General features: G+C 35.2%; 1 protein-coding gene across 5 annotated transcripts in view; it reads left to right on the forward strand.

Moving 5' to 3' along the window:
* heph (polypyrimidine tract-binding protein 1 heph) overlaps nucleotides 1–12,501 on the forward strand; it is a 534,307-nt gene that overhangs the window by 270,916 nt on the left and 250,890 nt on the right. The window lies entirely within an intron of this gene.

Genomic DNA, 12,501 nt, shown 5'->3' on the forward strand with positions numbered 1-12,501 from the left:
GAATTACAATAAAAAATCATAAGGAGTATTTATAAAGAAGCCGATTACAAGCGATCGCTAATGCAACTATAAGTACATTGTAATTTTAAGTACGAGTGGTGAAACTTATATGTGTTATGTAAATATTGGTCTTCGCTAACAACATTTATACATGCAGATTTTAATGACATATTTTGTGTTTCTCGTTTCAGTAAAGTAAACATTTGTGAATTGTGTCCATGTGTAATGTGTGTCCATGTTAAAGTTCCTTGGTGTTTGTTCGTTTTCCTTTCTATATCAATGGTCTCTTTGATTTTGAATGTTGTTGTTGTATTGGATTGTTCGTAATGTTACTCGTACTATATATATTATATTCACTTTGTGTGTACAGGTAATTCTTATGTTTATGTTGTTAGTATGGATGTTGCTTTCAGAATTTGCATTTTTATTACTCGTAAATACCATAAATTTCAATTACCTATTATTTGTTAACTTATTAGTAAATTTACATTGCACTTTTTATTCCAAGCAAAATTATATTTAACACGTATACGATACGATACCTTATTGTGTAAGCAAAGTCTTGCACAATAAGGTTAAATTAAGTATTGTCGTTGAAAGTTAAGCACCGTGATTTAAAATTACCCTTCCCAATTACTTTATTATAAAGGAGGATGGCCGTTTACGAACATATATTTAAAAAATGTATACGCAGGTTTGATTTTGCAACATTTTCTACTGATCCTCTCTTTGTCACTTTTAAATTTGATAGATATCAAGTAGAATACTATTATATTTTTGGTTTTGTTTTCAAAATTCATAGCTACCTGGCTCTCAAGGGATCGCAAACTTCACTTCATGTTTTATAAACAAAAACGTATACTACAATTGTTGAAACTAAATACCCTGTGGTAATGCTCTTTACTTTTATATTAAAACCATACACGAAATAACCCATTACAAAATTAAATAGGTCAAAATGTGGCGATTCCGGTGTATCGTATTTATTTACGTATTTCGCGTAAATACTATTATAACATTTATATAAGTCATTATAGATTAAATTCAATCTACCAACCGATTTTATCCCTTTATTTTCGTTATGTTTTAAAATATATTGCAGGCATTAGCATTGTATAATACGATAAAAGAAATGTGTAACTTGGTTAAGTAACGCTACTGGCTTAACTATTATTATCAGATTGATTTCTTTACATTTCAATGTCAAATATATTTTAAATAATATAATTTCTATAAATATAAAAAGAAAAAGGAACATTTATAACATGCTCATATCCCCCATTTGCAATTGGCCGTTGTATTTTATAAAGTACGTGGCAAATCAAAACTTCTAAGACAAGCTATCCGGAATATAATTGTTGAATTGGCCCACTATTTCAAACAGATTATGCCCCTCGCCACCCCTTCGTCTTCGACTTCTTCCACCTCGTATCACTTTTCGTGAACGCGTTCTTTATCCAATTATCCGAAGATAAATCTCACCTGTGACTACAGAGGAAATAGCGTAGGAAAACATTCTGTTAGGGGGAAAATTATACGTACGTATTTTCGCCTGATTTTTGTTTGACTTGCTGCGATAATGGCTCTTGCTATTGAATTTTTATATGATTCTGCCACGATCCTGAAATTGATGTCTTATACGTCGGTGTCTTTTGGGAATTATGGATAAGTTAAAACAATTCGTAATAATATGTCGCTGGACTTATTTGTTTAAGGCAAATGTTCAAATCATTCGAATAATAGTCAAACATTTCTATAAATAGAGATTCGTTCTCAAATTTCAGTACGTTTGGACGAAAATATGACATCTCGTACGGGCTTAGTCTGTTCGCCCGCGGCGAAACACAGATGTCCATCAGCGTAATTAGCTGCAATCTACATTCGTTGCATACGTATTCTGTCCTTTAATTGTGAGTACAAATTTATATGAGCAGGAGTATAACTTTTTTTTACAATTTTTGATGCATATAAATTAAACCAAGTTTTCTCTTAACAAATATTACTTCGTTTTATTATCCTTCAACGTAATAATCTGCCTTCTATTTAAATCGTATTTATTAAGCCTATTGCATACATGCTGTATATATTTTTCTCTTTGCATACATTATATTGGTCGGAAATGCCTGCGGCGTTACAGATGTGTCCATCAGTTTAATTACCTCTACCGTATACGTGGCATTCGTATATTCCTATTATGCTTCAAATGAAAAGTTAAAGATTATTTAAAAGTATATTTGGACGATATTATGAGACTTTTTATGACACGTCTGTTCGTCCGATGGCCGTAAATTCAAGGTAATGTTTTCTATGCATATTCGATAAGGTGCCCTAATTTAAAAAAGTTTCTTGCATACTTTGACACTTTATTTAAACCGTAAGGAAATAAAGTGAAAGAAAATATCTCATATAGTTTTTTGCGTGCTTTTAACAATAATTGACTGTGAAATAATTTGAGCTCTCTCGTCTGTCCGTTCGCTTGCCCGCGGCGGTACAGATATGTCCATCAGCATAATTACCTCCAACCTACATTTCATTCGTATTATACTATTTTATTGCGAATGCAAATGGCAGAAGATCCCTGCCATTACATTTCTTCAGTAGGTAGTACACATGGACGGAAATATGAGAGCTCTGATGGGGTTCGTCCGTCGCTCGCGGCGGTACAGATGTGTCAATCTGAATAATAATTAGCTCCAATTCACGTGTCGCATTCGCATTTTGCTATTTTACTGTGAATTTGAAGTGAGTATTTTGTGCTATTTCCTTCGCAGAATAGAATCCGTCCTATTAAAACGGAAATATAAAAGCTTATGTGATTTGAATGTTGTTGACTGCATTCGGCATTGCCTACGGCAATAGAAAATCTCTGGCAGAATAATTAATACCAATGTACGTGTCGCTTTTATATGAAGGTTGAAAATCTTTGATGTTATTTATACCTAAAATGTACCTATTATATTCAATTGGAACTAAAACATAAATGTTTGACTGCGGTCAACCACATCCATTACAGCATACCTGTTTTGCTTGAAATGGGTCGATATGATGAACCTCAGTACCTCCATAACATGACTTACTTACATGATAATAAACTTACTGTCTTCAACAGTTTCAGAACTAACTGAATATTTTACATCACATTCATGCAAGCGATGGATTGTATCAATTCGAATGTAACCATGTTTAATTATTACACATTGGCGGGAATAGGTTCACTGTATTTAACGCCGAGGCTTCGTTCATTTTGCCAAATGGGTGCAGAACGGTACAGATGTGTCTAACAGGATAATTAGCTTCAATCCAAGTGACGTACTGCTCGATCGTTGTGGTTACTAGTTCTGTGGCACGAGAGTATCAAAAATCATGTCTGACTGAGCGTATAAAATAGTCGCTTCCGAAATGTTTAATGAACTCGGTACTTGTCGGAATCATAATTATTATGTTTGTTTTTTCTTTTTTAATTAAATATCTGTTTTCTACTAATAAAAGGTAGTTTCTAGATTCAATAGATGGTAGGGAAAAAACAGAAACAGTCGGTAGTGAGACATTGACTGACTAAAACCAATTAGCCTACTAATAACTAACTAACAAAACTAAGTTTCACTGAAACATCAAGCCCGCCAGCGTCGTCGTTCGGTCGCCGCGATACATATGTTGTAAATAATTACTTTCAATCCTCATAGGGCATGCGAGAAGCATGTACCCGAAAATACGTCTACATGAAAAATAAACTCATCCGTTAAACCAGGTTTGGCACCAATTTTACCCTACATATGAAAGAGGTTTGGTTTCTTTGCTATTATATCTTTTCGTTGGTGCAAGTGATATTACTAAATCAGTAATAGAAACAAAACATCAGAAGCTATACGAAATACATCTGTACATTTGTACAGAAACTATACAGAAAATACACAGCTGCATACGATCCTATTACATATCTGTAAATAAATTGCTTACCACGAATTTACCCTATACTTCGGAAACAAATTAAATCCTTATAACAAAATTAATAAGGTGTTTAAATCAATTATGATATATCGACTACCGATATCAATGTAAACGGGCTCACACAACGACATAGCTTCTCTCAGCTAGTTTAGACGTCACTCTATAGAACGAAACCACAATAGTCGCACACAAAACGTGCTGAATCCCATTTCCACTGAGGCGGATCGATTAAATTTCATATGCTTCCGCGATTCGGCAAATTAGATCAGCACTCGAAACGGTCAGAAGTCGACACCGGGCCCTTCAGCGGGCATGACGCTATCCGTGCTCTTAGCAATCACGAGCGAATTTAAAAATGAGTCAAGCGCACTCCACCGAGCGTACCGGGTTCCGAATGAGGACAATTACGTTTTGTGTTTAGTTGCATGTCGTTTTGATATTGCTTGCATGAACCTATGCGATTGTTTGAAGATACAGATGTTGTTCAATTTTATTTTTAAACGAGCTTCTCTTCGCGTCTTTTTCTGAATACGGGATTTAATATATAGAAACCACATCTGAATCACGTTTTACATTAGATCTAAAATCTTTCCAATATTTAGCAAAATAAACCAGCTTATATAGATTAATGTAGATAAATAAAAATATGCTTTGTTGTCTTAGATATCGTCCTGGTGCAATTAACCTTTATTTTTTTAACTTAATGTATCGTCTCAAATATGTAGTGCCACTTGATAAAATCTACGTGTGTCGAAAAAGGAATCTTTTCATATATATGAAAACACCGAGAATCTGAAAAAAATACCAACAATTACATGGCTTCGGCGATATATTCACGGTACCCTAACCGGGAAGGAGATTATTCCCTTTTCTCGCGGATCGGAAGCAGGTCCCATTTCCTCCGACAACATCAAAGTGGGATAGCAATCAGTTTTTTATTCGAATCAGCAATATTTTGAGCGACGTCGGCTAGTTAGCTTCGATCAGTTTATTGCGATAATTGTAGCTGGCTCAGGTGACAGATCCCCTTTAATATTTGATTCGATATCTTATTGGAAACGGAAGCGAGTATTATTATTGTCGAGGCCTTTTTTTTAATGGTGATATTGAATTTGTTTCTTGGTTTGTTATTAATCTAAGGGTATGAAAATAAAATGAGATTCGAAGAGACATTTAATTTTTAGGTTATTTTGAGCTCCTTGGATTATTTTTATAGACACATTTTGTTTTACTGATAATATTTTCTTTTAACTTGTGGTTTGAAAATATATAAAGTTTGTGGTTTTACCAAATCTTTTAAAAATACGTAGGTAAATCACATTATAAAGTACTTACCTACTCAAACAGGTCAAAGTTTTTAATCATAATAGAAACATAACTATAGAATATAGTACTAATACATTACACGTAGGTACTCTATAAGTTACGCAATATTTCCATGTCATATTTTCCCTTTGTAATAGCCGCATCAGAATACAAAATTTCAGTAACACACTTCCGCGTAAAATCTGTTTATGTTTACGTAACACGTTAGCAACACCTGTGTCTGCCAAACGCCACATAATTTTGTAATGCACGCAAATCCACCCCATTTTAAAACAGAACCTCATTACCACTCTAAGGCTTTAGTGCCAATACCGTTGCAACATAAACCTTAATGAAAAAAGTGGATCGTTAAATGTCCCCATTACTTCATGCTTTATGATTTAACACAGATTTGTAATAGGCCCGAAACAGCCGACTTTAGAGGACGCATTTTTTTAATTTTTAGACATTTTTGAGGAATTTAATAATACCCGATGATTAAAATATTTCTTGTGATGTCGATTTTACAATATGCACATATTATATTAAAACAGGCAAATAAACTGACTTTTCATGATGCAAATGTTCTGAATGTCAATACAAATTAGTACATGCCTGTCGTTTATTAAAGGCATTCAATTTACTTTTTATGATTGAATGTTATTAAGATACTTATGTGGGACGATTTTTGTAAAAATTTCAGCGTTTTCGGAATTTCGTCGATGTTGGTCCTAGTTCGTATTTTTGGTTAGAATACCTCTGCGTCGTTCAAACTGATACGAGTTGGCCATCAAACCTCTCCAAGAATCCGCATTAAAGCAGCGTTATGGATTTACTCCCTCTATCTTGTGGCCTGCAGTTGAACATAACAAGAATTGCAAAATTATATATTTAGATATAATCATTATAAATTATAAAACGTAATATTTTAATTTCTTAAAGTTGTTATTATCGTGAGTATTGTATTAGCGTTCAGTCGTTTTACGACCTGCGAATATATGTAGACAGTAGACATGTTGCTCATAACCGCTGCAGTGCGTTTGGTGCGAGCTTAATATCCTGAGCATTTCAATTTCAATAGCGAACACAAATAGAGTTATCAAAGTCCTAATTCCAATCTGATTCTGTGTCGGAAATTCATGATTAGATTCGATCATTATGAGGTATTAAACTGGGAACCTTTGAGTATTCATGAATTATGTAATATTCAAGAATATAATAGAATCATGGTAAAATACACAGTGGTTCGACTCCGGCGGCACCACGGCTACACCTATTTCTGCCTTATAACCGCAGTGTAAAACGCTGCTGTGTTGTTTTGGGGGTGTGGTAAGGGAGACACACTTTTTCGAGGCGTACCAGCTTAGTTTTCAGGGGTAGCGGCGCATTTGGTTGACCTCGGGTAGGAATCTAAGCTTATCTGGGGTTGATTAAAGATGTACATGGGCGTAAGTAGACACTTATCATCAGGTGCTACTGTTATATTATAAAAAAATCTTCGTATAATAGATACTTATAAATGTTACCTGAAACTTGACGATCTGCATGGCGGGGAGTTTGCCGCATCGGTTTGACGTATAAGTTTTACGGGTTTGATTCCCGGCCTAACAGAGTTATAAATGATGAATTATCTATTCTAGATTTGGGTGTTTGTGTACTCGTATTTTTGTGTCTATAGCAAACGCGACACAAGGAAAGATTTTAGGTTTAAGTGAAAATGGCTTCTTAATATCCCGCCGGGCTAGGTGATCGTGCCCGGGGAGCGGCCGTGCTCCGACAGCCTCAGTTCGGAGCTTGTGTATATGAGCTTGTATAAAATTCTTAGAAAACTTCGATAGCGTGATTCAGCAGCGCATCTTTTTTTTTATATATATAAAATAGGAATAGCAGACGAGCATGCAGTCCACCTTATGGTAAGTGGCTACTGCCGCCCATGGACATCTGTAATCAACCCCAGATAGGATTAGATACTTCTACCTGAGGTCGGCCACAGATGCGCCGCTACCCCTGATGACTAAGCTAGAACGCCTCGGAAAAGTCTGTCTCCCTTACCACGCCCTTCAAACCGGAACACAGCAGCACTTAACACTGCCGTTATTAGGCAGAAATAGGTGTGGCGGTGGTGCCGCCGGAGTCGAACCACAAAGGGTTCTACCACATTCTTTTTCTCTTGACGAGTAGCGGGAAGTCGCTACACATTTAATGTTATATGGTTTATAGTCTGTTGCACTATTTCGTCCCAAATATTTTTATGGTGTGAAGTCTATGATTATCTGTAAGTGTAAATTAGTTTCTCAATTATCGGTCTATATCACTAGTCCCTTGGTTCAAAGTTAGCAAAATTATTGACGCAAGTAGTACCTTAGCGATACGGGTGACTAAGTGATATATGACCCCGTTGAGGTAGTTCCTTATAACTACGCTAAAACGTAACGGTCTCGTTATAAATCCACTTTGTAAGACTAATTAATTTCAACAGAATTCATATTTTGTGTGAGTACAATGATTTACTTTTATGTTCTTAACTATCGGTCTCCATCTTACTGAGGTAAAACCAATCTTTGCACACTAAAGGGAAATAAGCTGTATAAACTTACTTTGTTAGCTTAATTAATGATAACGATCTTCGTATTTTGCGTAAGGGCAATGATCACCTCTAAGGCCCTCGATTATCGGTCGATATCGCCGGTCCCTCGGTACAAACTTGGCAAAGTTATTGCGGGCGCGAGGCGTACCTTAGCGATGCGGATGACTAAGTGATATATGGCCCTGCGGAGGAAGCTCCATATGCACTAGAGCGAAACGCTTTAATGAATGACAGTAGTTTGTTTGTAATAATGTAAAATAATCTCCCTTTGCGCTAGAGAAAAATAATAATTTACTTTCTTATGCTCAAGGTAATTTCCTAGCGATCAAAGTTGGATGTGCATTATGTTGTCTAAGAATCAGCAATCGTTATGTATTTCAACTGATATTCAGTAATAGTTAAAACCTTTTAACTGTTAATTCCATTAATTGATCCTACGACATTTCAGTCCAATGAGTCCTAATAGTAACAGATAATAATTCTGATGCACCACTGTAATAACCGCAATAATTTGAGTATTGTCTTCATTCCAGTTTACTGTGTACATCAAATTGTATATTTTTAGTGAAGTGTAATCTAATATTTTTCAGTTTAATGCATTTATATAAAATGAAATAAATACGTAATGGAGGGGTTTTTTAATGGTTACATGTGATTTCATGTAGAGAATTCCATTCCCACTAAGATAGGTAAATGATAATTTTACGCGTACGCGTACGCGTTTTGAAGGTGGTAGAACCCTTTGTGGTTCGACTCCGGCGGCACCACCGCCACACCTATTTCTGCCTAATAACAGCAGTGTTAAGCGCTGCTGTGTTCCGTTTTGAAGGATGTGGTAAGGGAGACATAATTTTCCGAGATATTCCAGCTTAGTCCTCAGGGGTAGCGGCGCATCAGTGGCCGACCTCAGGTAGGAATATCTAATCCCATCTGGGGTTGATTACAGATGTCCATGGGTGGCAGTAGCCACTTACCATCAGGTGGACTGCATGCTCGTCTGCTACTCCCATATTATAAAAAAAAACATTGTTATAGCCTTTTGTCTTACGGAACAATAAATAAAGACGTGCTTTGAACAAGAGTCCAGGCAAGTCAACAAGAAGAATTAAGTTTGTAAATGTTGAAAGTATATCTGATATACAAACTAAGGTTCGGAATACGCGGCGCGTTGTACGGTGCAAATTTCTGTTTTGCGATGGGCGGTGTATTTGAATTTGGCGGTGCGACACCGCAACGCTTTTATGTATGCCCTTAGTATAAACATTTATTCCCACTGTACTCGTATTACCTTACACTGTTTGTGGTCGAACATGGTTCTTACTTTATATATAAAGATCAATGTCATTTCTACTTTATATCAATGTAGTGCATTCCTCCGTTGTCTCATTGGATCTAGAAAAGGGAAGATTATTGAATAAATTACATAACGTAATGTATATTATATACGAAACCCCGAATAGAAGTAAGACCCCTCGTAAAGCTTCAGATGCCCCAAGTTTCCAAGTTTCTTATTGTACATTTGACCAATAAACGAGTTTAATTAAGACCTTATCCAAATTAATTAAACTGATGATCTCAATGCAAAATTGAATTACGGCTTCAGAGGATTCCAAAATTAGTTTGACCTAGACAATGGGTGCCATAGTGAGACGATTGTTCAAATATTTGTAGATCCGGGAGGGGTCCGTCGTAAACTTGGGTACTGCCCGAGCATTGTCTCAAAGAGATTAGTTCCCTTGCGACACTGTTGCGGTCTTTAATGTGATTTTACTGCGGCTGATTTGCAAGTATGAGGATAATACCTGTGGGGCTGGTTATTACGGCGAAGTATTCTATAGGGTCATTGATTTATGTTTTTGGATTCATTATTGGATGGTCATGTGACTTACAGTAATGAGCTTTTGAAATACCTCTGCAAGTCTCAAAAATGAATTGTAATCGCTACCTTAATGATATCTAAGCACCTCATTAAAGCCCGAATTCACGCACCATCATTTTCATACAATCACACATACTTTGAGTTATGTATTTACTTAAAAACTTTTACCCTACCTGACCTCATTTATGACTTACATTCGCGTATGCAATACGGAGCCCGCATCACATGGCAAGTTTCGCGTCGATTAAAGATAGCTATATCAGACCTTTAGTCACAAACGGCACAAAGGCGGACGCAATTACATCGACGCGACATCTGGTGGCTTTATCGCGAAAGGACCAAGACTTTGCTACGGAGTTTCGACAGACTCGGCGATCATCTTAGAAATTGCCCATAAAGGTCCGTGTAAAGATTGCGGCTGAGGTAACCGTTATCTTAGCTTCCACAGTGCTAGTGACTACGGTTCAGATTGAAACGAGATAAGCATTAAAGCAAATTACTGTCGTCGTCGATTACAGAAATATAGTTATTTGTAGAAATACCTACAATCAATCTCATCTACTGTAAGTTAAATCAGATCTGTAAGATTATTTCATAAAGAGGAGATCAAAGATTTAGATGTCTAAACTTAATAAAAGTTTTTCATATTCAAATTTTTTGTTGTCTAACCATTCAAAATTTGGAATTATCCTAATTTTGTAAGGATTTTAAGTCTCTTTTAATACTATTATCGGTTCTTTTGATTCTTAAATAGGGTTTTTACATTTTTTTAGTTATCTTAAAGGTTCTTTTTACACGCTTTATATTAGCTTCACTTGTATGTTTGTCAGTGAAGCTAATATAAAGCGTACTCCGTTTTTCAGTAGAAAGAGATCAACATACTTCCTTATAATTATGACGTTTTGTGGATGCTTAATGTGAACAGCAATAAAAATAAAACAATAAATAATAATTAAAGAAACAATGGGGAGCTTTTGAAAATATCAAAGCGTTGATCCTTCTGCTCATGTCTGTCAGTAAAATATTTATAACTACCGAGAGTGTGCACCCCACGCTTTTTTTACAATTACTCGTAAATATATCTTTTTTTGTTGTTAATACAATTTTTCATTAATTTTTTTCTAAGTTTATTTTATATTTTTTAGTTTGATTTCTATAAAAGCGTGTACTTTAGTTGTTTTAAACTGTATTTATTAGAACGTTATAAGCAATTTCATATTATAATTATTCAATTCATGGCTTTTTATTTCAAGTTTTAATCTCTATCTGTTCAAAATTCATAAGAATGGTATATAACTAAAATTAAACAGAATAAAGAAATTAAACAGAATAAAAACTCTTTTTAGGTTACTACAAAAATATAAACCCAATCTATGGTTTTTTTTTTGTAGTCCAATATATCAGTAATGTTTTAAAGAGTCAAATGCACTTCACTTGCTATTTTTCACTGTAGTTCATCTTAAATCTGCATTACAAAATTTTTGCAATAAATATTCATCAACGTGACTTATTTTGCCTCAACCTCGATTTAAACATATCGATTCAAACCGTTACATCTGGTGTACGATGCCTACGGATAAAATCGGCGAATCGTGTAACATATTCGTCAGGAGAACTACGTATCCGATTATAGCAATCCTCTTCATAACCATCGCCTATCGAAGAACAAGCTTACATTTGATCCAACATTGTATGTCATATGCCATGCATACCATGTTGTATGAGAATTGTGAAAACGGATTAAACGAACAATTTCTAATTATGACGTAGAGGATGGATTTTGTTACTTACGAATTTTATCCTTTGAGTTTGTTAGAATATCGACTTGACTCGCAGAATCCAAGTACTTTCCCCGGCCAGGCAGACATCTAATTGATGAATTTAGCACAAAGCCGCAAAACTAGAGCAAGATTTGCACCTTTATGTAGCCTAGGGTTTTTAAAAACTAAAACCTTTAAAACCTAAACTTAGTTGCCAACCTCGCAGAAACCATGAAACTACACTAATATTTTGTAAGTACATTTTTTCTTGATAAAATAAATGTTCCAATCGAGTGCAATATGTTGTAAAATCTTGATATCTGAGACTTGCAGCAGCCATTCTTCGCCTGTGTTAAATATGTTGTAAATTAGCTAGACACTTCACGTTATAACCAATTTCTGTACATATACGGCAACACATACCACAGCAATACACAGGTTGCCAATACATTATCATGTTTACGAACGCTAGCGGCGCTAGTACGGAGCTGCTATTGATAGATTTTCGGCAAATCCCCGCTGCACGTGTGCTACCCGCAGCAATAATTCGCCTGTCAATTAGATTCAGTTTACTAATAGATTGTATAAACGGTATTACGGTTTTGTATGAACACGAATTTCAACAGCTATAGGCATAGCCCTACATTTCAAAGCTTTTGGCTAATTTGTTTACGGAAATAGACAATTGCAATTTCTAATGCTTATAAATACAAAAAGCTGAAAATATATATAAAAAAAATATTTTGTTTAATATGACACATGATAAAATAGACAACCAGAGGTATAATAACTTTAATAATAAACTTTGAAGCGCTGCTTTCAGAGTTAAAATTGACATTATATGTATAATATTGATATGGAGAATTTTATCTGAGAAAGAGTGAATCTTAACAACTTTGAATTTAATCATCTGTTTTTACTAAATTAACATAGGCTTTGCTAAGGAACGGATTAGACGGGTCCTAACTAACACTATAGCTTACCTCTGAAAACATAAAAAAATGTAGGGATTCACTTAAATA

This window comes from Epargyreus clarus, unplaced genomic scaffold (genome assembly GCF_041222505.1).
Source record: "Epargyreus clarus isolate Ecla_fem2 unplaced genomic scaffold, WU_Ecla_fem_2.2 ptg000021l, whole genome shotgun sequence".
Classification (NCBI taxonomy): domain Eukaryota; kingdom Metazoa; phylum Arthropoda; class Insecta; order Lepidoptera; family Hesperiidae; genus Epargyreus; species Epargyreus clarus.